Source organism: Bos mutus, chromosome 26, assembly GCF_027580195.1.
Source record: "Bos mutus isolate GX-2022 chromosome 26, NWIPB_WYAK_1.1, whole genome shotgun sequence".
Taxonomy (NCBI): Eukaryota; Metazoa; Chordata; class Mammalia; order Artiodactyla; family Bovidae; genus Bos; species Bos mutus.
The window spans coordinates 7,375,322-7,393,650 of record NC_091642.1 but is presented as its reverse complement, the minus strand read 5'-3'; the positions used below and the strand labels follow the sequence as shown (position 1 = coordinate 7,393,650).

Sequence of the window (18,329 nt, the reverse complement as noted above, 5' to 3'; positions counted from 1 at the left end):
ATCCATTTACAGCGCTAGGCATGTGGCAGGGAGCAGGATGCAGTGCAACCCCGCAAATACAAACACGAGTGAAGACCCCCAAGGTCGAATGGAAAGGAAATTCACGGGGCCAAAGTAAGTCTCCTCTACAGGCAACAAACTCTAGTCTTCAGAATGAATCCCAGGGACTTCCCCGGTGTTCCAGCGGTTACGACTCTGCACTTTCCGTACATGGCTGCAGAGGACGCGGCTTCGATCCCTAGTCGGAGAACTAAGATCCCACATTCCCACATGGCGTGCAGTGCAGCCAAAAAAAAAAGAAAGAATAAATCCCAGAGCCAGATGAGACCTCAGAGAGCATCTTATCGGGAAAGGGAACCTCCCCCTACAAACAGCCTGATGATACAAACCTCCTGATTCATATGTATCAGGCTAAGTAACACTGGGGATCGTCAACGAACTTCTTCACATACCGAATCACTCCGTTGCACTCATTAATTTTGAAAATACAGATGACCTTGCATAGGGGTAATATCTTCATAAATGTTGTCCTCACTGACAGGACACGTGTGCAAATACACAAGCATGTATGTTTAACACAGTGCAAATACATCCACTTTCTGAGGGAAGAACACCTCAAAACTTTCCCTGTGAAATTAGATTCTGGGGCTATGTCACTTTACAGCTCTCATGAAGGCATGCCAACGCCAGTGAGGTGCTCAGGGTTTCCTCTAAAGAAATCATGCTCACGCAGTTTTTAACTTCTCTTGTGCACAAGACCAGAACTTCCGTCTGTTATTTTCATAGCAGCGGTGCTAATAATAAAATATCAAAATCCAGTCACCTTTTATCCCAACTTTTGTTTCAGTCCGGGTGCACGGTTCAAAATCACAACAGCACAGGTGAACAGAACTCACAGGGTGAAGGCAGGCCCTTCCACTGGCTTCCCAAACCAGCCAAGCTATCAGAGCACACAAGCTTCTTCAAACACCACCCCCATGGACATCTGCTGCAAGATGCGGGCAAGCTAAGCAGAGGCCAGAGAGGTCTCACTCCTCTCATTTTGCAACTCTCAGGTTTCCACGATGCATCTCCTCTTACCCAGGGTTCCAGTCTAAGACTGAGTTAAAAAATCTTGGGATGGAATATTCCTCAGCAACAAAAAGGAACCAGCCGGCAATACCTGAATGAATTTCAAAGGGAACTGTGCTGAGGGAAAACACTCTGCCCCAAAAGGCTACGCATCACATATCATCTGATTCCATTTCTATAGCATTCTTAAGGGACAAAATTACAGAGATGGAGAACAGATGAGAGGCTGTCAGGCTTTAGGGCCTGGGGAGGAGGCAGGACACTCTAGCTCCAGAACTTTCTCTGAGTAAGCAGGGTTTTGGAAGTCAGCCAGCCCTGCTGACAAGCTTGTATGCTGGCCATGAACTGTCTGCGCCACCTAAAGTGGGTGTGGCTGGAAACGGGGAACAGGGGACACCCTTGTGGGCTGGGACACTGTTGTGTATCTTCATGGTGGAACATGATACAACTACAGGAGAAGTGAATACACCCAAACAAATACATGTAACACTGGGGAAATCTGAACAGTATCTGCGGATTGTATCAGTATCAGTTTCCTGGTCACCTTATCATCACTATGTTTTACAAGATGTTACCAACTGGGGGAAAACCAGGTAAAGGGTCTTAACAACTTACATGTGATTGATTATATCACAACGACAAACTTAATTACAAAAATAACAAGTAGCTTTGTCCTGTTTTGGCTGTTCCTTTGGCGCATGCTGACCAATAAGCAGGGCAATTCCTTTTTGTGGTGGACCAGGGTTTGTTTACAAGGAGCCACAAGGAGCCTAGCCTGTTGACACGCTTCACGCTCTGAATTGGGATCAGCTTCCTTTGGCTGCCAGGGTACATGGCTCCTGAACCCTGACCTTCTCCGCTGGAGCTGGCAAAGATGCTTGCTACGTAAGATCTTTCCTGGGAACAGGCACAACTGACTGGTTTCTCTTGCCCAGCTGCTGCCAGCTGCCCAGGGCTCCCCAGGTCACATCTCACAAAACAGCTCCAGAGAGGACAGGAGAAAGCCAGCCCCCAGGGCTGCTCCATGTGGATGAGTGGGCAAGGAACCCCAGGGCTCCCGGACCCCACTGGGCTGCCTCAAAACACCAGGAGGCAGGCTGGAACAGGGCAAGACCGTCCCTGGCTAACACATGTGGTTGTACACTGGGCTGGCCACCTTCCAACACCCAGCTCACTCAGAGAAAGTTCTGGAGCTGGTGAGTCCTAGCAGATTGGCAAAACCAGCGAGCCACCTGTCTGAGCTGACCCACAGCTGACATTCCTGCTTTTCCAGCAGCCTGGGGACCTTGAGGCTGCCCTCAAACTCCCTGTCAGCCTCTTGTGACCCAACTTAATCACACTGTATCAACCTCAAGGTCTTTGGTGGCGTTTGGAGTCTGTCCCCTGAGATCGCGTGTTGTCTCCCTTTTAAGGAGAGCTGGCAGTCAGTCTCAATACTCCCCGGCACCTCCCTGCTGATTCAAAGAATCCAGAAGGAGAAAATTACAGGAGCATCTTTGCTGTCTCGCCTTATTGTCTTCAGGGTCACACTTCTTTCAATCCATTCAACAGGAGTTTATCCTCAATGCCTCCCAGAAACAATCATGAAAGTAGTCCCCCTCTCCCCAAAATGTGCCATTCGGTACAGTGTACAGATAAAACATATTTCCATCATAATACTATTTTTTCGGATTCCATAAACCCTTAAATAGCCATTTACTCAAAAAAGCTGAACGCTTTCAAATGTTGCCCAGCTTCAAAGCTGATAAAGAAATAACCAGCGACTCCTCCGCGGGAAGAAAAATTACATTCTACATAAATTAAATATATAATTTGATTAAACATGTTTATATCTTTGTGATGACATTTAAAATAGAAGTAATCATTTTCTTTCTCAAAAGAAAAACTCTTTCAAATATAATTCGAAGCTGTCAAACCTATCGCCTGCTACAGATCTTTTAAATGTCACGTACCTTCAAAGGGGGACGGCAGTTTCCTTTTAAATATGCAATTCCAAACAGTGCGTTCTGAATCAAGCATGTATTAAAATACACCGCTGGCATTTACCCTGATTAGGTAGAGCCCTCTCCCCTTGTTCCTGGGGATCTGCTCCGGAGAGCAGCTCTGAGAATGCTTCCTCCCCATAAAACTCCAGAGGGCTTAACGCTTCCACACTGGCTGTGAAGCACCTGGCCCCTGGAACCAACGCCAAGTCACACCCCTGAATGCCTTAAGGGGCAAAGGTATTTCTTATGATTCCTGCAGTTTCCCTCCCAGGTACCTCGTTGAACTCTGTGTAACCCAATTATGGCACAGCATCAACAGCCCAATTGTAAGACGGTGTTAATCAGATGCAAAGAAAAACTCCAAACTCATTCTTCTAAGTCAATGACCTACATATTCTATTGCTTCTTCTCCAACTCAGTAGCAAACACCAGGCTATATTTAAACACAGAGCACAGATATATCTTTCTTCTGAAATGCTTAGAGATACAGATAAAGCCTTACACTGTAGCCCTCCTCTTCTCAACTTACGGAATGCAAGCCTTTGTCAACATCAACTGTTTGGGGAACTCAAGACAACACACACGGTCCATGGCACTACTGTGGTTTAATAATAAGGGTAGTTTTTTGTAAAAACTAAAGATGAAGCTCCAATACTTTGGCCACCTGATGAGAAGAGCCAACTCAAGTGGAAAAGACCCTGATGCTGGGAAAGACTGAAGGCAGGAGGAGAAGGGGACGACAGAGGATGAGATGGTTGGATGGCATCATCGACTCAATGGACATGAGTTTGAGCAAACTCTGGGAGATGGTGAAAGACAGGGAAGCCTGGCGTGCTGCAGTCCATGGCGTTGCAAAGAGTCAGACACGACTTAGCGACTGAGCAACAACAATAGGGAAAAAGCATCTCCACTGGAAGGCAAGCAGAACGAAGGCTGCCTCCCCAGCCCCCGGCCAACTACAAGCACTCATAAAGAAAACAGACCAAAGTACCTCAAGTCAGTTAAGCATGTCGCATACCAAGTGTCCAACGGGGGTGCAGACGCTTCATAACTGCTCAACCTCAGAACTAGGGACTAACGTGGGGATACCCTAGAAGTCAGCAGAGGCGACAGCAGAGGAACAGAGAGCTCTCTGAGTCTGTTCTAAGACCACGGAAAGGGGACTTTTCACTGCCAATCTGTTTGTATCTCAGCCAAACTTGATGAAACATGGGTAGGTCAACTGCTTCACCACCACCCTCTCCAACCAATGTTGCAGGAGGATCCTAAAATTATCTCAAGAAGCACCAAGGCAGAGGCTGGGGAGACCACCCAGCCCAGCTCTGCACCCACTGCCTTCCTCCTGGGGAAGCGGCGCTGCCCGTGGAGGAAGGAGATGAGCAGAGGCCAGACCCGTGCCCGCACAACTCAGGGAGCCTTGGAGACAGATTACCCACCGTCTCGTGGGCAGCTTGGGAGAGGACCAGGGTTGGGGGGATACGCTTCACAACCAAATCTGGGCTGGAGCTGAGAAACCTCAGCTGCAGACACCTTGCTGTCTCATCCTACACTGTGACCTCAGGCAGGTCGCTTTGCCTCTAGGAAACCTACTTCTCTCGGGGATGGGAGAGGAAAGCTCCAGAGACACCAAGTTTCTGTAACTCCAGTTCTAATTCCATTTACAACAGGCAACTCCTGAGACTTAGAGCCAATTCTCTATTCACTGGGGCTTGACAGAGAGCAAGCACGTGGAAAGAAGTGTTATGACGGGAACTCCGCTTTCTCTTTGGATTCAGGTGTACATCCTTCCTTGGGTGGCGGACCCCCACCCCTACCCACTGTCACCCCCCCACCTCGTGGAGGGGAAGGGCCAGTAAACACCACCCGCGAGGCCAGATCCTGCAAGCTGACCCCAGCACCCACGGAGAAACCAGAGAGCACGGCTGAACCTAGACGTCTATGTGTCGTGGGAGACCTTTTGAGTGCTTCCTGCACCCCAAGTCTCCTCCTAAGAGGGGGGCCTTCCCAGTTAACACCACATGTGCTCCCTCCCGTCTCCCCACATCTGGGGCCCACAGAAGTCATCCGTCCAGCACCCCCGCCCCGGTAGACTCTTCTAGCTTCAGTGCTTTATTTTTGAGCCTTGCTGTCTATCAAGCTTAATGAACCCAATGTATACACACATATCTGTAGCTATAGCCATATACAGACACACACCCACTCATCCCAAAAGTCTGGCATGGACTCCTTCCTGATGGTCAAGGCTGACAGCCCCTATTCATCTGCCGTCCACCTTCCCAGCTGGACCCCACACCACTCCGAGACCCATTCTGCTACTGCACCAACGGAGGGGCAGGCACTGCCGAAAGCCAGATTTGGAGACAGACATAACCTTGTCTTCAAGGAGTTCCAGAACGAGCAAGAACAGAACACCAAGTGCTAGAGAAGCAGATATGGAAGAAGGAGAGACAGCAACTTTGCCTGAACTCCCGCTCAGATGCTCCCAAATCACTGTCTTCCTCAGTCCCTCCAAGGAGCTCCAGATGTACCTCACCACCCTCCCACCTCCACATACCAGCTACGTGACTGCAAGTCCCTCCCACCCCCAGACTCAGATTGTTCACTAGCATGGACAGCACTGCTTTACCCTGTTGGGAGTCCGAGACTCAGCCAAGTCCAGACCCTGATTAAGTCTCTGATCCTGGAACTGACCATGCCTGCCCCCACGTTTGTCTACCTCCACATTGGAATCACAACAATTCCCGGGCGAGAATGAAAACTCCAATCATTTTCTCTAAAAACACCCAGAAAAAAATCCAGTTGAGACAAATGTCATTTTGGGAGAATGACCCAGTTCAACTCAACTGGTCTAGTTAAAAAGTATTGTTAAAAAAAAAAAAAAGTGTTAGTCACTCAGTCTCGTCGGACTCTGTGCCACCCCATGGACTGTAGCCCACCAGGCTCCTCTGTCCATGGAATTCTCCAGGCAAGAATACTGGAGCGGGTTGCTAGTCTCTTCTTCAGGGGATCTTCCCGACCCAGGGATCGAACTCCGGTTTCCTGCATTGCAGGCAGAGTCTTTACTGTCTAAGACACCAGGGAAGCCTGAAGTATCTAAAATTCCATCTCAATCAGATGGTACCGTTAGAAGGGCTCCTCACAGAATGGCTTCCCCTAAATTCTCCTTCACCATTGTGCCTCTCAGTTTGCCCCGGACCCAGCCCAAGCAGCAGCTTGCGTTGCCAGACCTCAGCTGCCGGTAGAACCCTCAACTCCTATTTGCTGCTGTTGTTCAGTTGCTAAGCTGTGTCCGACCCTTTGAGACCCCATGGACTGCAGCGTGCCGGGCTCCCCTTGTCCTTCACTCTCTCTCAAACTTTGCTCAAATTTATGTCCACTGAGTCGGTGATGCCATCTAGCCATCTCATCCTCTGTCACCCCTTTGCCTCCTGCCCTCCATCTCTCCCAGTATCAGGGTCTTTTTCAATGAGTTGGCTCTTCTCATCAAGTGGCCAAAGTATTGGGGCTTCAGCATCAGCCCTTCTGATAAATATTCAGGGTTGATTTCCTTCAGGATTGACTGGTTTGATCTCCTTGCAGTCCAAGGCACTCTCAAGAGTCTTCTCCGGCACCACAATTTGAAAGCATCAGTTCTGCAGCGCTCAGCCTTCTTTACGGCCCAGCTCTCACATACGTGTATGACTACTGAAAAGACCACAGCTTTGACTATATGGACCTTTGTCGTTACAGGGCCTCTGATCCCATAACTCCCTCTAACGAATCATTTCTCTTTAGGGTGAGCTCAAGGACTCACACCATCTTTCTAAACTCAGAAAAAGAGAACTGTTCACAGCCCACTGTCCTGAAATCTGTGGTTCCTGTACGTCCATTTTTTAAACAACTCTAGTCCTTCCCAATCTCATCCCTTCTTACAGTATCCTTTTTTCTTTTTTAAATCCTCAAAACATTGGGTTGGTCAAAAAGTTTGCTTGGGTTTTTCTAGCTTACGGGGAAACCTGCATGAACTTTTTGGACAACCAATACTTTCTCCAAAAAGACAAGATATAAAAAGTAAAATGTAATCCACTCATTAGGACCTATAAACCATATCCCCAAAAGCACTGGCCCCGAAGAGACTTGGAGAAGCTGGCAGTAGCCTCCCCAAGGCCAGCACACCCCAGACCACTGGGCTCCTGGGTGGCCCAGCTCACAGGGTGACTGGTCTGCGGCTGGTTAGAGAGCTGCGTAGCACACCTGCTCAGCCAGTTCCCCCACACTGAAGCAAACTAGAAATGCACATGCTCCCATGTGATGATCAGCGGGCTCCGAAAATCAACTTCTGTCAGTCGTGAATGCAAAACCGTGGGCACAAGTGTTAAGAAACACAAGGGACTGAAGGCCCTGACCCTCATGCTTCACTGGAGAGCACAGTTATTGGAGAGGTAGGGAAGGGGGTGGGAGATGGCGTGGGAATGGAAGCAGGGAGAGACACGGCCCAGGAGAAATCAACGATTGTCCTGAATCGCCAGGGAAAGCCAAGAAAAGCAGGCCTCGAAATAAAACAAAAAGGTTCCTCACTCCAAAGCAAGTACACTTCATGGCCCACCCCCAGCAGAGCAGCGGGGTAAACTTTGCATCCATCTCACTAGCGGAGGGACCAAGGGAGAGGAAGGTGTCCCCCATGCCACTGTACTGCCCTCGAGCAGAAAGCCGGCGTTCTGCTAAGTGGTTTAAAAAATAGCTCCATCTTCCACACGTGATTGGCAGCAGTGTAAAACTTTATTATAACTGCTTTATAAAACGAAACATACACCTATTCTATGACCCAACATTCCACTTCTAGGAGTTTACCCAAGAGAAATGAAAACATATGTCCATAAAAAGGCATGTACGAGAATGGTTCACTCCAGCTTTATTTAGGATTGCCAAAGTGTCCATCAACAGGTGCATGGATACACTCGCTACAGAGGATGCTGCACTGGAATACTACACAGCACGTATAAAAGGAGCAGGCAACTGTTCAGGTGAGAACACCCCAAAATTTCAACAAACACGTTACAGTGAGTTTAGAAAGCTTTTGCTGAAAGGTGTACGTGGTATAATACATGTGTGTAATATTGTCTGTGTACATACACATGTATGTATAACGTGTGTACACATAGGTAGTATACTAAGTGCTAGAACATGAAAAATTAATCATTGTGGGAGTGGAGAGTATTTGCTGGAGATGACCAGGGAGACTGGAATGGGGGCTACCTGGCAAGGGTCATGAAGTAAGTTTCTGGATTGGTGCTAAGCTGTATATTGTGATATACTTGGGGGTACCCAGGTATGTGAATCTGCCAAAACAAATGGATTGGCTCACTAGGATTTATCCCCGTTCCCACCCTGCTGAACACCTCCCCCAAGTCCTATCTCAAAGGAAAAACTAAACTAAAGGAATCACAAAAAGTCAGCTTCAGAAATGAGATGCATGCTCAAGAACCCAGGCAGGGGTGGAGCTGAGCAAGGACTGAGAACCATTGAGAAACACTGCCAAGTCAAGATGGACTGATGGGCAAGGGGGTGGAGAGCGCTGGGCCTGGGGTCTGGGGGGTTCGCTGTACCACGTGACCACTTGGGGGGAACCGCTGGCTCTGGCCCATCTGAAAAATGACAACCACAGACATACCCACAAGGCCAGGGCCATTTCCCCACCAAGAGCTGAAACCCCAGAGGCCCAGACGGATCGTCACCCCAAACCAGAGTGTAGGAGCAGCGGGCGTCTAAGTAACACCCGTTCTCTCCAGAAACAGACCTGTGAATTCAAGGAGGCCCAGGACAGGCTAAGGGCTGTTTGTACAAATGCAGGCTGATAAAACAGGAGGTCCCAACCCAATGAGAATAAACCCACAGGGCAGTCACATTTGCATCCAGTAGGTTCCAGTGCTTCAAGGTAGAACCCCCAAGAGCAGCCTTTTTTTGACCACAGTTCAGTCGCTCAGTGTCCGACTCTTTGTGACCCCATGGACTGCAGCACGCCAGGCTTCCCTGTCCATCACCAGCTCCCAGAGCTTGCTCAAACTCATGTCCATCGAGTCAGTGATGCCACCCAACCATCTCATCCTCTGTTGTCACCTTCTCCTCCTGCCTTCAGTCTCTCCCAGCTGTTTGACCACAAACAGTTCCCACAGAGCACACGGATTACAAAGGCCCATTTGGAAACAAGCCGCTGAACTCCATCTGATGTTTAACGGGGCTGCCCTTAGATGCTGAGTCCTATGGGTCAGACCTCTCGGCATCAGTCGCGTTCCCAGTGCCAGGTCACACATGGACTGCGCCTACCAGACTCTCTATCACCCAAGAGGTTTTAAAGTATCAAGTACTGAAAATACATGCAACTTTCCCATTAAAAAGCTAGGGCGTGAACACTCCAAAAGGTCAACGTGGCACCCGCTACAGTTCCATTACTGATGCTTCATCCAGATGGCAGGAAAGCTACAACAAAAGCACCCTTAAAGAGTCGCTGCTGTCACACAAGAGGAACAGAAACCCACTCCCGACGGAATCCTAGACCTTGGATCTGGGCAGACCTGGCCCTGTGGAGGCAGGCAAACTTGCTTCCCAAACTGGAAGGAATTCCTGGGCAGTGACCCTTTGACCTACCTTATCTTAAATTCAATGTGTGTTAGTTCAGATACCTCCAAAAACAGATACCAGAACAAGATGAATAACAGGCTGTACCAGAGACTTCTTGGGAGACGTGAAACAGGGGGCAGAGGGGACGCTGGTCTGACTCCTCTAGAGGAGACAGGGAAGGTGAAACCTTGGCCTGCCGGGCGGTTCAAGGCCAGAGGGGAGTCTCTAGGCCCAGAGGACAGGCTGCTGGGAGGAGTCGGCGGACAGGCTGGCATCCCCCACCGAGCTCGGGCCCTAGCTAGGAGAGGCCTGTGGAAGGAGGGCTCTGTGAATGCGGTGCTGGAGTCCACTTGCAGAAGGTGTTTGGGGCCACCAGTTACATTCCCAGAAGGAAAAGATCAGAGGTGTCTTTTCATGACAGCCACACCATGCCAAGTCACTGCAACACTTTTCCCACCCAAGGCTTGCTTTTGATCTTCTCCAACAAGCGACAGAGAGACTTCCGGGGCCACCTGGCCACACCCCATGTTTTAGGTGGCTGTCACTTGGCAGGTGTGAGGCAGGGGATGTGCGGGGATGCTCACCCTCAGGGAGGGGCCCCCTGCAATGAGGGGAGGGTGACGGGATCTCCAGGACTTAGTGACGAATGGACATGGCAGGTGGAGAAGTGAAAGGCATGACGCCAAGCCTGGGGACCTGGAGAAGTGGCCGCCTGCTCACTGAAGCAGAGCGTGAGGCAGGGGTTGGTTTGATGGATGATCAAGTTAATCAACTACCCAAACTCAGCGTTCTTAGTTCACACTATCTGCTTTAACAAATGAACCCAAAATTGAATATCAACTCAACACAATAAAAGCTTACTTCTGTATCACGAAATGATCAGTGTTTCCGATGGGTGGGCAACTCTTCACGTGGCGATTCAAGGGTCCAGGATCCTCACTTTCTCCTCTGGACTGGCCACACCCGGTTGACAATGCAGGTAAGAAAGACTCGGTAAAGCACACTTGCTTCCTAACCACTTCTCCCAGGAAGTGACACCTACTGCCACCAGGGCTCCACTGGCAACAACTACCCGGGGTCTCCAGGAGCTGCCAGAGTGGCGGTGGGGCAGCCACCGTAGCAGAAGTCCCCACCACTGACACGAAGCACAGATCTCTGGTGGACATCTGGTCATCTCCACCACACTTACACGTTCCAACTCGATCTCAAGAGAGGTTTATTTTGGAAGCAATATAGGCCTTCAGCTCTCTCTGAACACCATAATCCAAGGCTACATGACCACTGAACCAAATCTGAAAAGAGATGCCAGCAATTCTGGAAGTGCGTCTATTAACTTCTCTTGTTGCCACACAGCTGTGGCATTCACGTGGAAATCTGGTCACAACTCGACTCTCAATGATCAAGTAAAAAGTTGAGCAACTGTCCTTTCTTTGGAAAAGGTTTGCAAAATTGGTTTCATGGCCATCAACTCTAAAAATATCAAGTCTTAGACTTGGCATTGTTTAATAAGTCTACTAAGAATGGGAAAAAAATAAATTAATTAAGCTATGCCATATTATCAGTTTTTATGACAGAACTCAGTCCCCAAATGTTGAAAACCAATGAAATAACAGCGCTCTTGTTGAAGTCTTCAAGCGAACCTTGTAAAAGAAACACAAGAATTTCAATTTCACAGAGCCTGGCCCAGGACTGGGTGACTTGCCAGAGGTCACCCAGCTGGTGAGGGACAGTCGGGTAAGGGGGGTTTCCAACCAGTTTGACTCGGCACCTGGATCTGGGTCAAGATCCCAGCAAGTTTTGAAAACTTTCCAAGGCCAAGTCAAGCTCCCAACATCCTCACATCCGTAGATTCCACTTCAAATGGCAAATAGAGCACCTTGGGTATAATATTCTTATAAATGCATCCAAATTATAAAAAAAAAAAAAACTCCACTAAAACATGAGTTTTCATCTGCATAACACTTAACCAACTAATTCCACGACATTCAAGTGAGAACAGATGATGCACTGGAATATCAAAAACAAGAATCCGATTTGGTAAACAGTTGAGCGCTATTTTCACATCACCCTAATGAATTTAGTTTCAATGAACACAAATCAGCAAACACTCTGAAAATTTTAATGGTATGGTACAAAATGATGCTCTGAATGACAGCCCCAGAAAACAAACTCTTCTCAGCAAGTAACAGATATCACAAGAGAAAAATCAGAAAAGATAAGTTAGTTCAAATCCACTTATAGCCCATGGATCTGCACTTGACCCTGGGTTTGCTTCTCACACTCTTCAGACTGTGAGTGAAGCAGCAAGGAGAGGCGCTTTGGGTCCCTGGATCTTGCTCAAATGGCCAGGCACAATCTGCTACCAGGTGCCTGGTTTTGTTCCAATACCTGTACAGCAGGTGGGTTAGTACCCACAAAAGATGGTGCATAGATTTTGGGTCAAATTCTTGCCCAGGGCAGGCACCTGCCTCTAGCCAGCTCATTATGGCCCTCAGTGTCAAGGGGCACTGCTGGGAAATATCTGGATGTTTGGGAAGTGTCTGGGATGGTAGGATACAAGCCAAGGTGGGTCCGGATTCCGCCAGAGCCCTGCTCACATGCCCACCCATTCTCTCGTCTGTGTCTCCATCCTGTCATCATTCTGTAAGTGGTACCCAAGTTAAATCTTGGCAGTGAGTTTACATCCACTGAAATGGCAACCCACTCCAGTGTTCTTGCCTGGAGAGCTGGGGTCATACAGAGTCGGACATGACTGAGGTGACTTAGCAGCAGCAGCTTTTAAAAAAGCATTCAATGACCAGGAGACAAGGAAACGCACTGACACCCCCAGAGAATGCAGAGGGCCATCACATTCACCTGAGTCCTGAGTCTTTTTTCATCTGAAAACCAAGGTTGTTGTTTGGAGGCTGTAATTAGAACATATTAGAACACGGTTGTAAACTGTAAGTCACTCTAAAAAGAGTGGACTGGACTTTTGAAATGACATTTCTGCCTTGGTTATAATAAACCAAAATTAAAACACTCAGTTGTCCTTAGGAAGAATTCTGAAGCCTACCTTCAAACCCAAGTGAACCCCACAGCTACGTGGGGACAAGGAAGCACCTCCTTCCTGCCGTATCCTCCCCGAGCCTGACCTGGGGGAACCACGGCTGCTTAACTGAATTCTGAGTCCAACACACACTTCCTGGCCGCAGCCCCAAGACTGATCCAGCTTTCTTTTTTCCACTGGCAATGAAGTTTGCTTTCAAAAACAAAGGCACACAAAGGCATTTAAGACACCTGTATGATGTTAAAGAAACAAAAGACTACAGGTGAGATTTTAAAAAGCACGTGATCAGAAGGGAGGAAGGCGAGCATTCAAAAGCCACATCCTGGGGCTCTCGCTCGCTGTGGGTGCAAAGACTAAGGGGGCTCCCCAAAACCACAGCCCAACTCCTAAACCCGTTACCTCTTCTCAGGCCAACAGCCACGCACGCCATCAAGTAACTGCTCCTGCTCCCAACTCACGGGCGAGGGGGCACCAAGGCTTTGAGCCTCACACCAGAGTCCACAGCAGAAAAAGCAGAGATGCACCCCGAGTGCACCCATGGAGGCCACCTGGCACCTACAGCAGAGGCCAACGGGGCAGGAGGACTTCAGCAAAATGAGACTAAGCGTCAGGACAGACCCCCTGTGGCATTCAGGCCCCTCTGCTTTCTGCCACCCTCTTCACCCATGTGGGCGGAGGGGGCGTCAGAGCATGGTCTGCCCGTTGGTCTGGTCAGTCTCCTCCCCCATCCCACATTAACCACCAACCCTCAGCAATGGCTTCACCCCAGCACTCAGCACTCAGTCCCCCAGGATCTGATGTGTTATTTTTCAACTCTCAGACCCTTTTCTTTCCATAATTCAGAGGCAGCAGCCAAGTGGCATCACTCACAAAGGGTCCTGGGGCACCCCCAACCCACTTGGTCCAGCTAAAGGGACCCTTTCCTGGGTCCAAGTATCACATGCGTGTTTGGCTCCCTCCTACCTGGGGGCACCAAAACCCCTCCTCCCAGCGCCTTCCACAGCAACCCACTGCCTCTAAACAAGACAATTCCTTGGAACTCCTCCAGGGTTTCCTTCACTCCCCTTTCAGCACTACCCAGCCCCCCTGGTCACCTCTCTCCCTCCTGTCCTGGTGAGTTCACAGCACACACACCCCACCCAGCCTTCGTAGGCCAAGAAAGCTCCCGCAGGGGTGCTAGATTCCCGTGAGACACGGCTGAGCGCAGGATTCTTTTCCTACCAAAAAAACACACACAGGACCCTCCCCGCCCCACCCTCCCCTAGACTCATACCATTCCTGGGGTTCACACCAACCCAGGCACGGAGCCCAAGGAGGTCCACAGGCCTCAGTCAGGCCCTCCGGCTTTGTTTCCTAGGCAACAGCCACTCTCTCCTTTGCAGCCACACACTGACCACCGCAGGAAGATTCTAGCACTCCTGGAGTTTCTCCTCGAGGGTGGGAGACACCCGCTTTCCTTCCAGAGGAGCCCTGAGGCGGATGGGACCCCGGCAGCTAGCTCTTCCCCGGGCACCTGTGTTGCCAAATTGAGGGCACTTTGGCTCCAGGAGAGCCTGGCAAAGGAAACAGCCCCACAGACTCTCACCTGGCAATGGGGAACCAGGCCGCTCCTCGGTGAGTGGCTCTGGTCACCTGGCCCGGCGGCAGAGGCGTACCTGTCACGGCCAACACCTGGCTGAGGGGCTGGGCCTCCCAAGAAGCCCCTCTCTGCCCCTGCCTCCAGCGTGTGGGGCAGGGAAGTTAGGAGTTGCCGACTCTTTGAGGCCCTGCCTTCTAGCCCCCGGGCTTGGAAAGGGCCACGTGGCCTCAGCTGGGCGGGGAAGGGCCTCTCTACCCGACTGCCCATCAGAGCCACCTGGGAGCTTGTTAATCTACCGGGCGGGTTCCAGCCCGCAACCGGGGACTCAGAACCTCCAGAGGGGCTGGGCTCGTTTCCAAAGCTTCCCCAGGTGATCTCAGGTCCAGGCAATGATAAAAAGGATGGGGCAAAGGGCGTGATGGCCTCCAAGGAGAGGGGGGAGCTGGAGGGAGCCCATAGCCCATCCCCTTCAAGAGGACTTCCCAGACCTCGGGTGGGTGAACGAGACCCCCAGCGCCCAGGGGTCTGGGTACCCCCAACCCACTTGGTCCAGTTAAAGGGACCCTTTCCCGGGTCCAAGTAGCACACATGTGTTTGCTTCCTCCTACCTGGGGGTACCAAAACCCCTCCCCCAGCGCCTTCCACAGCAACCACTGTCTCTAAAGAAGACAATTCCCTGGAACTCCTCCAGGGTTTCCTTTACTCCCCACTTCAGCACAACACACTCCGGTATTCTTGCCTGGAGAACCCCATGGACAGAGGAGCCTGGCAGGCTACAGTCCCTGGGCCTCAGGAGTCGGACACGACTTAGCGACTAAACCACCACCACCACATCACCACCCAGCACGCCTGGTCCCCTCTCCCCATCCTGTCCTGGCGAGTTCACGGGCCACCGGGAGTCTTCCCTACCGGCTCGCCTGCGTGTCCACTGCCCTCTGGCTACGTGGCCTGCTCCTTGCGGGCCGGACTGGGTCAGGCTGGTTCAGGCCACCACACTAGCTAGGGACACTGCCCAAGGCTCGTTAGCCGCGAGAATACAGAAGGCCCACCAGAGAGCAGGTGCCATGGAGAAAGTGGGCAGGAAGGAAGACGAACTCCATGGAGCCCATTTTCACAGGATTTGTGCCCGGGGCATCTTTCCAAGCCTCCCTGCCATAGGTCCAATTGACTCCTGACCCGCCCCCCGCAGCCCCCGCAGAGCTAAATCCACCCAACCCACAGCAAACACCTATCACCTGCCTGGGGGCTGAGGAACTCGGATAGCGCGGTCTGTTACAAGACACCCTCCAAAACGCTGACTATTAGTCCCCCCAAAATAGCATCACTAGGCCACAGACATACAGGGACAGACACATAAAACACATTCTCCCAAAATGGCAACAGAGTGTCTCCCGGGTGGCGCTGCCTACAGCCCGGAAGGGGCTCTGACTTCAAATGGGCTCCGGGCAGGGGAAGGGTGGGGCGAGCTACAGCTGGGAGGGGTCGGGTCAAACTTTTCCCCACCCAAACCTTCAGCCCTGACATCACCACCAGGAAACGAGATGTTTGTTTTATTACAAGGTCTCATGTTCCTGCTGCTTCTTTACCTAGAAGTAAAAAAATTCCACCTGGGTCTTCACACACCAATGTCACCAAAATCATAATTCACCAAACTATCAAAACCACCCACAACTGCAAAGAAGGAGATTAAAATGGGAAAGGGATGAGGAAATTAAGTAGATACGAAGGAAAGTGGAGGAAAAGTTCCGTTTGACCAGAACAGATTTTGCTCTTTTTCACAAAGCACTATACTGTCTGCAGGCCCAGAGTCCCCTCTGGTGCCACAGTGGTGACTGATCTCAGAGCAGGAGGCTGGTTCAGGGGCCTGTGAGGCCTTGCTGACTGTGGTGGGCTCCACTGCCAGCACCCCCCCACCCACGGTCCCCTGCAGGAGCTCAGCCAGCTCTCAAGGATGGGGAACAGCACACACAATATCAAGGGTCAGACTTTATCTTTTAAATGCACAATGAGCTCGAGCCAAAAACAAAACAAAAAGCCTTCCCAAGATGCTTTCCAAATTCCAGAAACACACTGGGCTGGAAAAAAAAAAAAAATGGAGCCCTGTTTCCTCTTATTTTTAATCTTACTTTGGCGAGGTTCATAATAAAAGAGAATAACCTATTTATTTGCTTACCTTACTTGGAAAGACAATAAATTGGAAAGGCTTCATAAATCTCGCAGGGAATTCCTTTAAACAAGGACTGTCAGCAAAAATCCGTAAATAACCCTCTGCCAGTCTCCAGCAATCACCTCCACCACACATTCTTTTTCCTTCCTGCTTTTGTACTAATCTTCCAGCAAACAAATCAAATCAAGCACTAAAACATTTTTATTCTTTATCAAGGTGAGGCTCAGAAAACATCCGGGAGTCCACCGGGACTGTTGACTTACTTAGGTGGCCTCTGAGAAGAATCAGATGTAGCAAAGGCCCCCCAGGACAAGATGAGGGAGACCCCCGAACCCCCAAACTCTACCACACTGCTCTCACCGATTTACAAAACCCAGGCTGGCAATGGGCTTTTGCACACAGAGCCAGGGACAGGCATCACTTTGACCTGGAGCAAAGCTTGAACCTTATGAAACAGGTCCTATCCAAGTGGGGGACAGGCCCTCAGGTTTCCTCCACCTTAGCTCAGGCTTCAGCCTTTGTAATCCCACCGTCGGAGACCTTCCAGATCCAACCAGGCAGCTGCTAGTCAAGTTCACTCATCCCCATGTTGACCAAGATGAAGAAAGACAGCTCAGAACTTGGAGATGTCCACAGCAAATCCCTAGCTCATCCAGCAGCCCAGGCCTGTTCCCACCACGTTGACTTGTGAGGCACCTGATTAAAACGACCTTCAAAAACAGCCAAAGATGGACAGTCTCACGCTGAGGTTTCAAGGACTGTGCTAAAAATAAGCCTAAATAAGAGGCAGAGGGAGGCTCATGGATAATCAAATGTGTAATCAATTTACATGTCAGGGAAGGATAATTACCATAACCAAAAAGAAAAGTTCTCCAAGCCAAAATGTTAAGAAAGAAAATTAAACCAGCAAGCCACCTCTACCCACATGGAAACAAAAATGTACGTTTTCGGAAAGGACAAGCCTCCTGTGTTCCCGGCAGCTTCCAGAGCCTTGAAACTTCCCTTCAGGACCATGATTCTTGGTCCTGGGTGTGATTCTTGGGTGTGATTCATGATTCTCGGGTGTGAGACACAAGACTAGTGAAACCCAAACAACTTGTCAGACTTGTGCACAGCCAGCAATACACGCAGTTGGCTAGCTGTGCAAGGGTTAGTCGCTTGTGGTGTCCGACTGTGCGATCCCCCTGTAGCCCGCCAGGCTCCTCTGTCTGTGGGGTTCTCCAGGCAAGAATACTGGAGTGGGTTGCCGTGCCCTCCTCCAAGGGATCTTCCGGGCCCAGGGGTGGAACCCGCGTCTCTTATGTCTCCAACATTGGCAGGCGGGTTCTTTACTACTAGTGCCACCTGGGAAGCTGTCCAAGGGAACGGGCTTTTGATTCAAATCCCACCAAGATTTCAAAGGGCTGTGTCCCTGCAGGTGACTGAGCTGCCCAAAAAGAACCTCATGTGCTGAAGATCAACCTCCAGCAGGAAGGGCGCCTCAGCTGTTTCTATTATGAAGGCACCAAATTCATCTGTTCTTATCGTCTCCCCTCCTGGCTCACTCCCGGTGCTCAAGAAAAATTATTATTAGAGACCCACCTAATTAACATATTTCTAGTGTTTCCCAGTGAAGGCAGAGGCCTTTCTTAACTGGCGCTCTCTGAAATAGTCACTTGACAATTGGCACACCTCAGGCACGATTGCCCGCCAAAGCTAGTGGGGCCTGCGCACTCAGCAGCGGTTGCCCACTCCCTTCCCTCCAAGACCGCTGCGATTTCAGGATCCATGCAAGTGAAGCGGCTTCCCGCCTGTTACCTGTGTTAACCTGGGGAGCTACCCTGCAGAGACAGGAGTGGAGCCCCAGGAGGGCGCAGGGGAGGCACCCTGGGTGCAGGAAGG

The 18,329-nt window shown here is 50.3% G+C and overlaps 1 protein-coding gene across 6 annotated transcripts in view; it reads right to left on the bottom strand.

The window, feature by feature from the left end:
• The window catches only part of CTBP2 (C-terminal binding protein 2), a 168,814-nt gene that overhangs the window by 126,933 nt on the left and 23,552 nt on the right, over positions 1-18,329 (bottom strand). The window contains exon 1 of one of the 6 annotated variants that reach the window (XM_070363538.1): positions 3,024-3,144. The exons of the other annotated variants lie outside the window; for them this stretch is intronic. The gene's annotated coding sequence lies outside the window, so the exon portion shown is untranslated. Of the gene's footprint in view, positions 1-3,023; positions 3,145-18,329 lie in introns of those variants that run through there. 6 annotated transcript variants of the gene reach the window in all.